This window comes from Gorilla gorilla, chromosome 8 (genome assembly GCF_029281585.2).
Source record: "Gorilla gorilla gorilla isolate KB3781 chromosome 8, NHGRI_mGorGor1-v2.1_pri, whole genome shotgun sequence".
In the NCBI taxonomy this organism is placed as follows: Eukaryota; Metazoa; Chordata; class Mammalia; order Primates; family Hominidae; genus Gorilla; species Gorilla gorilla.
In genome coordinates, this window is record NC_073232.2 from 90,731,976 (window position 1) to 90,747,456 (window position 15,481).

General features: G+C 38.5%; 1 pseudogene; it reads left to right on the forward strand.

Moving 5' to 3' along the window:
* The first annotated feature begins 11,422 nt into the window (after positions 1-11,422).
* Positions 11,423-13,061, forward strand: LOC101123778 (zinc finger protein 101-like; annotated as a pseudogene).
* Positions 13,062-15,481: the final 2,420 nt, after the last annotated feature.

Below are 15,481 nucleotides of genomic sequence, written 5' to 3' on the forward strand. Positions count from 1 at the left end.
CCAGGTTCAAGCGATTCTCCTGCCTCAGCCTCCAGTGTAGCTGGGACTACAGGTATGCACCACCCGCCCCAGCTAATTTTCGTATTTTTTTTAGTAGAGATGGGGTTTCACCACACTGGCCAGGCTGGTCTTGAACTCCTGACCTCAAGTGATCCACCTGCCTTGGCCTCCCAAAGTGTTGGGATTACAGGCGTGAGCCAACATGCCCATCCTGTTGAGCTGTTAAAGAAGTTTTAATGGACTCAGAGTCTGTCTAGTCTCTTGCTTACTCTTAAGAACTGCAACCAGCTACATCAACAGTATAACTATTAGGATTAAGAACTGAGAACACCTGTGTCAACTTCTGGAGTTAAAAAAAAAGGGGAGAGAGAGAGAGAATTTAAGGCTAAAGACTCAGTATGTAAATACCCAATTCAGCATGGCTTAGTTGTTCGTTCTGGGAAATGCCCAATTCAGCACAGCTTAGTTGTTGCCCCAGGAAAAGACTGTAACCAGTAGGTAACTTCACTGTTTGCTGCAGGAAATTTCTGCACATCGCTATATTTGAAGCAGCAGTCTATTCACCTGGGCAAACAACTCACTTAAAACAACGGTTTGCTTACCAAGACTTACTTCAAGACCCTCACCTTGCTATGTGCACCTCTTCTAAGCTATTATGTCCTGAACTTGGCCTGATCTCAATTGGTTCCCTGTCTGTAAAGATCCACCTTAAACCACTTGAGTCTAAACTCAAAATCCTGTGTTCTTCTCTGACCTTCCCCTTTGGAGATACTATAGAGACTGTTGAGGTGGTGTTTTCTCTCTTTTCCTGCAATGAGTTCTGATACATGTAGCTTTGTTTTGTTATAGGTTGTCTGGTGATATTTTGGGGGTTTCAGTACTATCTTTAGATGTGGCTTCTGTCCTGTCTTCGGAGATGTCTTTATTCCAGGATCAAAGAAATGGAGAAGAGTGAAGGACAAAAACACATGCCAACTCAATCTTACATTTTCTTAACAATTGGGATTGTTGAAAAGTGTATACTTCAGTACCACTCTGCTGATAGGAAAACCAAAGTAATTTACTTTTCTGTTCCGTAAAACAATACACAAAGTAGGATGAGTACTTCTATTTTTTAAATCTTAATATTCTATCAGTGCCTATATATACGGTTCAGAAAAAGGTAGTTGAATAACATAGAAAATTTAGTTTGCATGAAATACCTTCAATGCTGAGCTGCTGAATTGGAATTATCATGAATAATTATTGGTCCTCATTTGCAACAATTGTCAAAAATAGGAATTCTAGGCCGGGCGCAGTGGCTCACGCCTGTAATCCCGGCACTTTGGGAGGCCGAGGTGGGCGGATCACGAGGTCGGGAGATCGAGACCATCCTGGCTAACATGGTGAAAACCTGTCTCTACTAAAAATACAAAAAATTAGCCAGGCATGGTGGCGGGGGCCTGTAGTCCCAGCTACTCGGGAGGCGGAGGCAGGAGAAGGCAGGAGAATGGCGTGAACCCAGGAGGCAGAGCTTGCGGTGAGCTGAGGTTGCACCATTGCACTCCAGCCTGGGTGACAGAGCGAGACTCTGTCTCAAAAAAAAAAAAAAAAAAAAAAAAATGGGATTCTAAGTGATCCTTTCCTAGGATGGCCTCAGCATATTTCTCAGAAATGGAATAACTGAGGGGGCTGGTTCCATAAAACATGGATGCCAGAGAACTCTGAATTCTCAACTGTGGCTTATTGAGCCTCCCATATTTAAAACTTCTTCCAGTTGCAAATGTGACATGTGCTAATGCAAAAATTTATACACTGCAAAATGAAAGCTCCCACTCCCACTGTCAACAGGCCCATCCACCATACCCCTTCCTACCCTAGAGGACTTTTAATACTTTGGTTTACAGCCTTTCAGATCACCTTTCCATGCATTTAGGAATCTATGTATATATGAACATAAAAATGTTGTATGTTATATTAATAATATTACATAAAATGTCCCACAAGTTGGTTTGTCTACTGTTTTTTTAAGAGAGCTTTTTATGTCAATATCCATAGTTGAAATAATGTATTAAAATCACCAAGTAGGTTCCATTGCAGGAGTGCACTCTAACGTGCTTAACTCAATCTGCTACTTGAGCTATTTCTTCCCCTTCCTCCCCGTTTTCTTCATTTTCTTCTTTCCTTTTTGCTGTTTATTTTATTTTATATTTTTTGAGACAAGATGTCACTCTATCACCTAGGCTGGAGTGAAGTGACACAATCACGACTCACTGCAACCTTGATCTCCTGGGCTCAGGTGATCCTCCTCCCTCAGCCTCCCAAGTAGCTTCGGACTACAGTTGTATGCCGCCACATCTGCCTAGTTTCTAAATTTTTTGTAGAGGCAAGATCTTACCATGTTGCCTAGGCTTCTTTTTGCTATTACAAGCAATCCTATAACAAACTTCTTTGTAGCTAAGACAAGTTTTAAATAATTTTCAGTTTTTCAGTGTTGGTCAATGTGGTGGGTGAAATGTGGCATCTTGTTTCTTTCATTTGCATTTCCTCAATGAAGAAATAGTTTAGTCTACTGGCCACTCATATTTATTTTGTGAATTGCTTAGACCTGTGCTGTCTAATTTGATAATCACCAGCCAAATGTGGACACTGAGCACTTAAAAGGTGGACAGCTTAAATTGGGTTGTGCTGTCAGTGTAAGATACACAGAAATTTCAAAGACTTGGTCTAAACAAAAGATCTCACTAATAGTTTTATATTGGTTATCTTAATATCTCATTAATATTCTTATATTGATTACATAGCAATATAGTAAGAGATACTGCTTTAAATAATTTTAATGTGACTAATAAAAAATTTAAAATTACATATGTAGCTCACATGATATTTCTATTGGACAGAGATGACTTAGATTTTTCTTTTAATTGGGTTGATTATCTTTTTCTTATTGATTTATAAGAGCTCTTGATATTTTGTTAATCCATATTTTTTGACTGCTATATTTATAGCAAATATTTCTTCCCCATCTGTAACTTATTTTTTACCTTGAATTATGGAGCCTCTTGCCATACAAAGGTTGTAAGTTTTTAAGAATCTGCCCATTGGCTGGGCGCGGTGGCTCACGCCTGTAATCTCAGCACTTTGGGAGGCCAAGGCGGGCCGATCATGAGGTCAAGAAATTGAGACCATCCTGGCCAACTTGGTGAAACCCCGTCTCTACTAAAAATACAAAAATTAGCAGGGCATGGTGGCACGCACCTGTACTCCCAGCTACTCGGGAAGCTGAGGCACGAGAATTGCTTGAACCCAGGAGGCGGAGGTTGCAGTCAGCCGAGATTGTGCCACTGCACTCCAGCCTGGCAACAGAGTGAGACTCCGTCTCAAAAAAAAAAAAAAAAGAATCTGCCCATTATTTTTCTTAATTGCGTCCAGATTTTCACTATGGTGAAATCTTTCACCATGCCAAAATTACAAAAATAACTTCCTGTGTTTTCTTAAAGTTATTTCTTTCTTTAATGTTTACTTCTTTTAGGTACCTGAGTTTTTTTATTTGTTTGTTTGGTGTGAAATAGCAGAAGTTTTAAAATTTGTATTAAATTATAGGGTAGGTAGACAAAAGAACACACATCAGATATGTACATAGTTGGATTTTCAGTGAGTGATGGTCATTGGATTGCTTATTCCATATGAAAACCAATTCTCCTAACATCATTTTTTGAGCACTCCTTGCTTTTCCAAATGGTGTGAATTGGCTCTTTTCACATGCAGTATAACATTTCTGTAACAAATGAAGCATTTTGAACTCTTCCTCCGTCTCATCAGTATACTTGATTATTCCTGCACCAGACTCTCACTATTTTAATTACCAATATTTTATAGAATGTTCCTATATCTAGGAGATCAAACCTTTTCACAGATTTATTCCTAGGAATGGTCTTTTCCAACAAACTTCAGAATCAGTTTACCAATATCCAACTTAAATTCTGTTAGAATTTTGATTGAGATTGCATTGACCATATAGATTACTTTGAGGGAGAATTTACATGTTTGCAATATTACTCCTATGCAGGAACATGATATATCTCTTCATTTATTTATGTCTTTAAAATGTGAATCAATAAAATTTTATATTTATTTTAATATCTGCCTTATGCTTTATGTATTAGGATTTTTCTTAATGATTTTTTTGTTCTTGTTACAAGAAAGAAACATTGATGATGTTGAATTGATTTTTTTAACTCTATGTTTTATAATTATGTTGTATCCAATCAACTTAGTTGAATGTTCTTTTGGTTCTTTAGTTTTTCACTTGATTATTTTTGATTTTCTGGATACACAATTATGTGATGCCATAGAGCTGGCTTATGCCAGTTTATGAGACTTGATTATTAAGTTTTCAGAAATTTTGTGAGGTGGTTGTTAAACATAGCCATTATTAAGAATTAAATTATGTAAATAAACTAAAAAATATATTAGAATGCCAATAATAATTTAAAATAAGCAAAAAATGTTAAAAAAGAGTTAAATTATGTAAACTTACAATTAAATAGATTATATAAAAGACTAAGGTAATAAATGCTCAAAACTCATCATGTCCTAATTGTTTTCTTACATTTTACTATTATCTATGCTCTTGAGGTTATTTATTTCTTCTGTTTCTATATAATGGAAATTCTTTATGACAGTATGCTATTGTGTCTCTTCCAGCTCCACATTCAGTGATGTCCCTCTGGTAGGTTGAAAGCAACCATCACAGGAGTACTGTATTTACACTACAGAAACCAGCAAATGTTACCATTTAGGTCTTGATTTATTGTTTTGTTAACTGTCTAGACTTAATAATGTAATGGAGAAAATGTTAATAATGGAAATTTCTATGGTTTGGACATGGTTTGTGTTTGTTCCCACCAAAACTCATGGTGAAGTTTAATCCCCAATGTGGTGGTGCTGGGGGTCAGGGGATGGGTCCCTCATTAATGTTTTGGTGCCATTCTCACAGTATTGAATGAGTCCTCACTCCAATGAGACTGGATTAGTTCTCGAGGGAACAGAGTAGTTCCCAAGAGAGTGGGTTGTTATAAAGCCAGGATGTGTTTCAGATTTTTGTCTCTTTTCACACATGTCCACTTCCCCTTTGATGTTCTCTACCACGTTATGATGCAGTACAAAAGACCTTGCCAGAAACCAGGGCCATGCCCTTGAACTTCCCAGCCTGCAGAACTGTGTGAGCTAAATAAACCTCTTTTCTCCTTTCTCTTTCTTTCTTTCTCTTTTCTCTTTCTTTCCTTTCTTTTTTTCTCTCTTTCTTTCTTTTTTCTTTCTTCTTTTCCCTTTCTTTCTCCTTCCTTCCTTCCTTCATTCCTTCCTCTTTCTTTCTCCCTTTCCTTTCCTTTCCTTTCCTTTCCTTTCCTTTCCTTTCCTTTCCTTTCCTTTCTTTCTTCTGTTCCCCAGGCTGGAGTGCAGTGGCATGATCTTGGCTCACTGCAACCTCCACCTCCTGGGTTCAAGCGATCCTCCCACCTCAGCCTCCCAAGTAGCTGGAACTGCAGGTGTGTGCCACCACATCCAGCTAATTTTTTGTAAATTTTTTTTGTACAGACTGGGTTTCAATATGTGCCCAGGCTGGTCTTGAACTCTGAGGCTCAGGCAATCCACCTGCCTTGGCCTCTCAAAGTGCTGGGACTATAGGTGTGGGTCACCACACCTGGCCAAACCTCTTTTCTTTATAAATTACCCAGTCTCAGATATTTTGTTAGGATGACACAAAACAGACAACACAGAGATTAAACTTGTGAATGTGTCATACCTGTAGTCATTACATTGTGAAAAACACAAAAAATTGAGGATATAAATACTCTTGAAGTATTTGAAAACGATTTTTCAATTTAACCAAGAAGTTGCTCATATCATTGACCAACAAGTGAAGTTCAGGCAAGTTGTTTCACTTTAATTTTAAGTTGTTCCATTTTAATTTTAAGTTGTTCATATATAAATAAAACCATCAACCAACATTCATACTGGGAACTACACTCAGAACCAGTTGTTTATCATATATCATCATACCACTGATTTTACAGCATATAAATAATGAAAGTCTCTCTTTCAAATATTACATCTTATCTTATTTTTTGCATCTACTGCATCAGCTAGGGCTCTAATACAATGTGGAATAACAGCAGTGTTTCTCGACATTCTTGATTTGATCCTAATTTTAATGTTTCTATTTTGTTATTAAAAATGATGTTGTTCTGGATTTCTGGTAGATATTAGTGAGAGTTCTGGAATTTCGTTTGAATACTTTCCTTCCTACATACTAATAGGAAACTTCTGCTGCTGGTTCTAGGAAAATTTCCTATTAAAAAAATTCTTCCATTTTCTACAATTCTTTATTTTCCTTCCAAATTGTATGACCATATGGATTCCAGAGTCCTAGCAACACTTGGCACAACATCACACTTAAACAAAACACCTCTTGTGGCTTCCTGAAAAAACATGCCTATACTCCTTGTTTCTACTCCCTAGCCCATCATTACTCTTATGTCAATTTATGCCACTCTTATGCCATACGTGCTTTTGTTCCCTGTACCCACCCCACACCACTAAAACTCCTCAAGTTGAAGTTATCAGAGACCTCTATTGTGCCAAATCCACTTGGTAATTCACTGTCCTCATCTCAGAGCATTAACTATTATTATCCACTTGACCATCTTTCCTTCAGTCCCTCTCTCTGCTTGGCATCTGGGGCATCATGCTTTTTTGGCCTTATTCCCTCTTCATTGGCCACTCCTTTTTAGTTTTCTTTACTTGCTGTGTTGGTCTGTTCTTGTGCTGCTATGAAGAAATACCAGCTCCTGGGTAATTTATAAAGAAAAGAGGTTTAATATGCTCATGGTTCTGCAGGCTGTGCAGGCACGGTGCTGGCATCTGCTCTGCTTCTGGGGAAGCCTCAGGAAGCATTTACTCATGGTGAAAGGCAAAGTGAGAATGGGTGCATCACATGGCAAGAGTAGGAGCAAGAGAGGGAGTAAGAGAGAGAGAAGAATGAGGTCCTAGACTCTTTTAAACAACCAGATCTTGTGTGAACTGAGTGAGAACCCACTCATCACCAAGGGGATGGTGCTAAGCCATTCATGAAAGATCTGCCATATGACCCAATCACCCCCCACCAGACCCCACCCCCAACACTGGGGATTACATTTCAGCATGAGATTTGGAGGGGACAGACATGCAAACTATATCACTTACTTCTCTTCCTCATTTTTGTCTCTGTATGTGGAAAGTCCTGGTGAGCTTGAGCTTAGTCCTCAGCCCTCTTTTCTACCCAGTTCGATGGCTTCAAGTACAGTTTATTTGCTGACAACTTCTACATTTATGTTTGCCAAACTTCTTTCTAGAGTGTTCAAATACATACTCCTATATCCATTTGCATATCTCAGAGACATCTCGACCTTAATGAAGCCAAAATCATACTCTTAATTCTGAGCCCTTCCTCCAAGTCTACTCCGTTTTCATCATTCCTTTCTTAGCTAATGACACTATTATTGGCTTATACCACAATCTATAACTCACACAGGATTCTGTTCTTCCTCTCACTTCCACAGTGGGTTTGTATAAACCAAACCCTACAGCCAAGTAATGTGATACACTTAATGAAGGGTTGGTAGCTATAGCCCCTTGGTCAAATCCAGTTTGCTGCCTGTTTTTGTAAATAAAGTTTTATTGGAAAGCACCATACAATTCAATTGTGTTTTGTCTATAACTTCTTTTGTGCTATAATGGCAGGCTGAGTAGTTGAACAGAGATCATATGGAACAGAGATCAAAAAGCTTAAACTATTTACTATCTTGTGTTCGCTATAGAAAATGTTTGCCAACTCTTCTTTTAATTGGCTGGAATACCACTGACCCAACCTGAACTATGGTTGGGTCATATGTTTATGTTGAACATTTATTTGCTGACAACTTCTACATTTTTTATGACAATGTTTATGTTGAAAGTGTTTCAGTTCTCTGCCATGTTATATCAAACTACCACCACACTTTGTGGCTTAAAACAATTGTTTGTTGTTGTTCATGATCTTCTGTGTCACATGGTATTGGCTGGAGAGCTAGACTTGGTGGTTGGAAGGTCCAGAATTGCTTTACTCCCATGGCTGACAGTTGGTCTCTACCTGGGTCTTAAATGGGGCTGTCAGCTGAAACCCTCATTTTTCTTTGATGTGGATCTCTCCCATGTGACTGCTTGGACTTCCTCAGAATATGTCAGCTAGGTTCCAAGAATGGGCATTCTTAGAGAACAATCACCAATATGCAAATGCTCATGAAGCCTCTGCTTTGCAACATTTAATAATATCAATTTGTGAGGAGGAGGGACTGCTCCTCAACTCATTCTATGAACCAGCATCATCCTGATACCAAAACCTGGCAGAGACACAACAAAAAACATAAACTTCAGGCCAATATCCTTGAAGAACATTGATACAAAAATTCTCAACAAAATACTAACAAATAGAATCCAGCAGCACACCAGAAAGCTAATCTAACATGATCAAGTAGGATTTATCCCTGGTATGCAAGGCTGGTTCAACATATGCAAATCAATAAACATGATTCATCACATAAACAGAACTAAAGATGAAAAACCACATAATTAATAGATGCAGAAAAGGCTTTGGACAAAATTCAACATCCCTTCATGTTAAAAACTCTCAACAAACTAGGTACTGAAGGAACATACCTCAAAATAATAAGAGCCATCTATGACAAACCTACAGCCAAAATCATATTTAGTGGGCAAAAACTGGAAGCATTCCCCTTGAAAACTGGCACAAGGCAAGGATGCCCTGTTTTATCACTCCTATTCTACATAGTGTTAGAAGTCCTGGGTAGAGCAAACAGATGGGAGAAAGAAATAAACGGCATCCAAAAAGAAAGAGAGGGAAGTGAAACTATCCCTCTTTGCAGGCTACATGATTTTATATCTAGAAAACCCCATAGTCTTACCAAAAGCTCCTTGAGCTTTTAAGCAACTTCAACAAAATTTCAGAATACAAAATTAATTTACAAAAATCACTGGCATTCCCATACACCAACAACAGCCAAGCCAAGAGCCTAATCAGGAACACAATCCCATTCGCAATTGCCACAGAAAGAAGAAAATACCAGGAATATAGCTAACCAGGAAGGTGAAAGATCTCTAGAATGAGAATTATGAAACACTACTCGAAGAAATCAGAGACGACACAAGTGGAAAAACATTTCATGCTTATGGTTAGGAAGAATCAATATTGTTAAAATGATCATACTGCCTGCTAGTCCTATCAAATTACTAATGACATTTTTCACAGAACTGGAAAAAATGATTTTAAAATTCATATGGAACCAAAAAAGAGCCCAAATAGCCAAGTCAATCCTAAGCAAAAGAACAAAGCAGGCATCACGCTACCTGACTTCAAACTATACTACAGGGCTACATTAACCAGAACAGCATGGTTCTGGTACAGAAACAGACACATAGACCAATGGAACAGAACAGAGAGCCCAGGAATAAGACCAAACACATACAACCATCTGATCTTCAACAAAGCTGACAAAATAAGCATTAGGGAAAGAACTCCCTATTCAATAAATGGTACTGGGATAACTGGCTATCCATATGCAGAAGATTGAAACCAGCCCCCTTCTTTACACCACATACAAACATCAACTCAAGATGGATAAAAGACTTAAATGTAAAACCCCAAATTATAAAAACCCTGGAAGACAACCTAGGCAATACCATTCTGGACATAGGAAAGGGCAAATATTTCATGATGAAGACACCAAAAGCAATGCAAGAAAAGCAAAAATTGACAAATGGGATCTAATTAAACTAAAGATCTTTTGCACAGCAAAATAAACTATCAACAGAGTGAACAGACAACCTACAGAATGGGAGAAAATTTTTGCAGACTATATCTGACAAAGGCCTAATATCCAGCATCTACATGGAACTTAAACAAACTTACAGGAAAAAAAAAATCACCTCATTAAAAAGTGAGCAAAGGCATGAACACTTTTCAAAAGAAGATATACGTGCAGCCAACAAGCATATGAAAGAAAGTCACTGATTATTAGAGAAATACAAATCAAAACCACAGTGAGGTACCATCTCACACCAGTCAGAATGGCTGTTATTAAAAGTCAAAAAATGACAGATGCTGGCAAGGTTGTGAGAAAAGGGAACACTTATATACTGTTTTGGGAGCATAAATTTGTTCAACCATTGTGGAAAGCAGTGTGGCAATCCCTAAAAGGGCTGAAGACGGAACTACCATTTGACCCAGCAATCCCATTACTGGGTCTATGCCCAAAGGAATATAAATCATTCTATCATAAAGACACATGCACGTGCATGTTCATTGCAGCACTATTCACAATAGCAAAGAAATGGAATCAACACAAATGCTCCTCAATGATAGACTGGATAAGAAAATGTGGCACATGTACACCATGGAATACTATGCAGCCATAAAAAATAACAAGATCATATCCTTTGCAGGAATATGGATGGAGCTGCAGGCCGTTATCCTCAGCAAACTAACACAGAAACAGAAACAAATAACCACATGTTCTCATTTGTAAGTAGGAGCTAAATGATGAGAACACATGGATACAGCGAGGGAAACAACAGATGTGGAGGCCTACTTGAGGATGAAGGGTGTGAGGGGGAGAGGATCAGAAAAAATACTTACTGAGTACTAGTCTTAGTACCTGGGTCATGAAATAATTTGTACAACAATCTTTCGTGACATGAGTTTATCTATAAAACAAACCTGTACAATTACCCCTGAACCTAAAATAAAAGTTTTTAAAAAATTAATTTGGCCCAAACTGGTCACATGGCCAAGTTCAGAGTAAATGTGAGAGAGAAATACACAAAGGTGTGAGTATGGGAGGTATGGTTCGTTGGGACCCCCAAAATACAGTGTACCTCATGGTGGTTCCCTAAAAACCCAACAAAAGAGTGAATGAGTGCTGGGCAGAGTTTTAAAAAATGTCTACTATGAGCTACTAAAGTTTTAACTTACTTAATTTGAATAAAGTGTTGAATTTTATTAAATCCTTCTTTAGCACTTTTGAGTTGGTTATATAATTTTTTCTTTTAGTTTATTAATGTTGTTTCACAGTTACATAAATTCATTTAAAAAATTAATTCATTTAAAATTTGGACTATTATTTGATTCCTGGATAGAACTTTTTAATCATAATATATTATGTACTGTAGGATTCAATGTTCTAATAACTTATTTATGACTTTTGCATTTAAGATTGTAAATAAGATTAGGGGATTTCAATTCCTCTGGGAGGCCACTGGTGGTCCTGATACTGCAGCTTCTGTTGCATGGGACCTGCTGTGTCTGCCTGAATCGTAGAGAGGATGCCAGGACACCAGGAAGCTGGAAATGGACTCAGTAGGCTTTGAGAATGTGGCTGTGAACTTCACCCAGGAGGAGTGGGCTTTGCTGGGACCTTCCTGGAAGAATCTCTACAGAAATGCAATGCTGGAAGCCTTCAGGAATCTGGTGTCTGTAGGAATCAAATGGAAAGACCAGGACATTGAAAATCTGTCCCAAAATCTTGGGAGAAAGCTAAGAAATAATATGGTGGAGAGACTCTGTGGATGTAAAGAAGGAGTCAATGTGGAGAAACCCGCAGCCAGAAAGCAGATTGTCATCTGAACAAGAAAATTTGTACTGGAGTAAAACCATGCAAGGCAGTGTGCGTGGAAAAGTCTTTGTACATCATTCATTCCTTCATAGGCACATGAGCTCACTCTGGACACAAACAATATGAGTGTGGTGGGGAATATGGAGAAAAGCCCCATAAACATAAACAATGTGGGAGAGCCTCGATTTCTCCCAGAAGTGGTCCAAGACTCATGGTAATATGCACTAGAAAGGGATGTTATAAATGCAAGCTATGAGGCAAAGCCCTTAATTTCCGTATTTATTTCACAATGAACTCACACTGGAAAGAGGTTCTATAAATGTAGAGAAATTGTGAGAGCCTTCACTGTTTTCATTTACTTTCAAATACATGAAAACATTCACACTGGAGAAAAATGCTGTGAATGTAAACACTGTGGAAAAACATTTGATTGTCCCAGTTCCTTTCATTTTAATTTTTAATTAAATTAAATTTATTTTTTGAGGTGGAGCCTCACTCTGTCACCCAAACTGGAGTGCAGTGGCGCGATCTCAGCTCACTGTAACCTCTGCCTCCCGGGTTCAAGCAATTATCCTGCCTTAGCCTCCCGAGTAGCTGGGATTACAGGCGTGCACCACCACATCTGGCTGATTTTTGCATTTTTAATAGAGATGGGGTTTCACCAGGTGAAACCAGGCCAGGCTGGTCTTGAACTCCTGACCTCACATGATCCACCTGCCTTGGCCTCCCAAAGTGCTGGGATTAAAAGGTGTGAGCTAATGTGCCTGGCCCTAGTTCCTTTCAAATACATGTTAGAACTTACACTGGAGAAAACCCTTACCAATGCAAACACTGTGGTAAAGCATTCATTTCTTCAACTTACCTTTGGACATATGAAATCAGAGCTCATGTTCTCGAGAAATCTCATGAATGTAAGGAATGTGGGAAAAGATGCAATTGTTCCAGTTTCCTTTGAAGACACAAAAAAACGCATAGTGCAGGAAACCTTCATGAATGTAAAAAATGTGGTGAAGTCTTTAGATGTCCCATGTCCCTTCAAGCACATGAAAGAACTCATATTGGAGAGAAACCTTACGAATGTAATACATGGGGCAGAACCTTTAATTATCTCAGTTCCTTTTGAAGACATGAAAAAACTCATACTGGAGGAAAATCCTAGAATGTAGAAGGTGTGGTAGGACCTTTGGGTGGTGCAGTTCCCTTGGAAGACATGAAAGGACTCACACTAAACAAAAACCCTATGACTGTAAACAATGTGGGCAAGTCTTCAGTTTTTAAAATTACCTTTGACTACAGGAGAGAACTCATTTTGCCCAGTGCAGCCAGTACTTTGAAAGACTGAGGCAGGAGGATCATCTGAGTCCAGCAGTTTGAGACCAGCCTGGGCAACATAACAAGACCTTGTATCAAAAAAGAAAAAAGAAAAAAAATTAACTGGGTCGGGTGGTATGTGCTGGTAGTTTCAAGTACTCAGAAAACTGAGGCAGGAGGATTGCTTGAAGCTGAGAGATGGAGGTGACAGTGAGCAGTGAGCTGTGATCACATCACTGTACTCCAGCCTGGCCAACATAGCAAGACTCTGCCTCAGAAAAAAAAAAAAAAGAAAAGAAAAGAAAAAGGAAAGAAAGAACCTCATTTATACAGGAGAGAAATCCTGTGGATGTACAGAATGCATTCAATTTTCCCAGTTTTCTTTAAAGACATGAAAAGACCCACCCTGGAAAACAATTCAAAGAATATAAAAAGTGTAGTAAAGGCTTCAGATGTCCTGGTTCCATTCAAAATCATAAAAGGACTCACACTGGAGAAAACCCCCTAAATGTAAAACATATGGTAAAGCATTTAATGTTCTCAGTTGCTTTCTAACATGGGAAAGGGCTCTGGAGAAAAATCCTATAAATATACAGAATGTGGGGATGCTTTCCTTGCTGTCATCTCCATTCAAAGACACACCGCAATGCACGCTGGAGATGGACATTATAAAATAGAAGAATGAATGCTGGGTGGAAACCTTAGTAATATGGAAAATAGGAAAGTTTTCCATTTTAATATTTACTTTAAAAATCATGAGAAAACTCCCACTGGAAAGAAATCCTGCAAATGTAAGTAATTTGGAAAACCTGATGTAAATTAATTATTGTAAAAGGCTAAAAACTCCACGAATGAATTATGATACAAAGTTATCAATATATAGTGTTTATCAGTGGCTCATTCTTAAAGAGGATTTCTGGAAGATGGATTTCTATTTTTTTTTTTTTTTTTTTTGAGATGGAGTCTTGCTCTATTGCCCAGGCTGGAGAGCAGTGGAGCAATCTTGGCTCATTGCAACCTCTGCCTCCTGGGTTCAAGCTATTCTCCTGCCTCGGCCTCCAAGTAGCTGAGACTGCAGGTGCCTGCCACCACGCCTGGCTGATTTTTGTATTGTTAGTAGAGATGGGGTTTCGCCAAGTTGGCCAGGCTGGTCTCGAACTCCTGATCTCAGGTGATCCGCCCGCCTCGGCCTCTCAAAGGGCTGGGATTACAGGCGTGAGCCACCCTGCTCGGGTGGATTTCTACTTCTTCTGCAAGGAAACATTGTGTTGAGAATTCTGTATGTACTCTTTAAGCCATGGTACCTGAGGCTTAATAGGAAGTGTTTTTATCCTAATACAGTTAAAAAAATTTTCTCTATCCATTTTAAAGTGTGTTGGATCTATAGGTGAATTGAAATTTATTTTTATGCAGTGTTTAATTGTTCTGTGATTAATGGGCCATTAAAAAATGAGACTTTGTGAATTGAGATTTTCTTATTGGTGTTATGTGGCAAGTTCTGGATATTTCTAACCCAGTATGTATATTCCGTTTTCCTTTATTATGGGGAAAACTACTGCTTTGACATGACTCTTTATTCCATTTTCTTTGCTAATGAAGAGCTGGTGTCAATTTGTAAGTATGTCAAGTTTATCATACACCATTGTCTCATGGGAGTCATTTACATTTGTTGTCCTTTTTTTGTCACTATTTCTGAGTATTATTTGGATAGTTCATTTTGAATTAAAGACAGACCTGTGATATCACAATATTTTGTGTCTAATCTGATGGAGAAAGCGTTTAGTCTCATGGTCAAGTATGATGTTAGCTGTGGTTTAAAAATAAATTCCTTAATTGAGTTTGAAAAAAATAAGATTAGTCTGTAATTCCATTATATTTTTCTTTCCTCTTCCCTTCCCTTTCCTTCTCCTCTCTTACCTCTCCCTTCCTTCCTTCCTTCTTCCTTCATGATTTATATAAGATTGTGCTTGTCTTGTTTTGGTTTCAGGGTTAGGTTGATTTGAATCCCAGCACTTTGGGAGGCCGAGGCCGGTGGATCATGAGGTCAGGAGATTGAAACCATCCTGGCCAACATGGTGAAACTCCATCTCTACTAAAATACAAAAAATTAGTCAGGCGTGGTGGTGCTGTAGTCCCAGCTACTCAGGAAGCTGAGGCATGGGAATCGCTTGAACCCAGGAGGTGGAGGTTGCAGTGAACCAAGATCACGCCACTGCACTCCAGCCTGGTGACAGAGAGAGCAAGACCTCGTCTCAAAAAAAAAAAAAGAAAAATGAATCAGAAAGTTTTGTTACTCTGCTCACTGCTGTAAAACAAAGAATCTCTGCAGGCAGGAACTTCTTTTTGCTTACTGCTGTATCCGCAGCTCCTAAAACATAAAAGGAGTTCAATAAATAGTTACTGAGTAAAATGAATGAATCTTCCTCAAAACATTAGTAGGTTATACCAGATGTGAATGTGGTGCTCTTTCCTGTGAGTTTTTG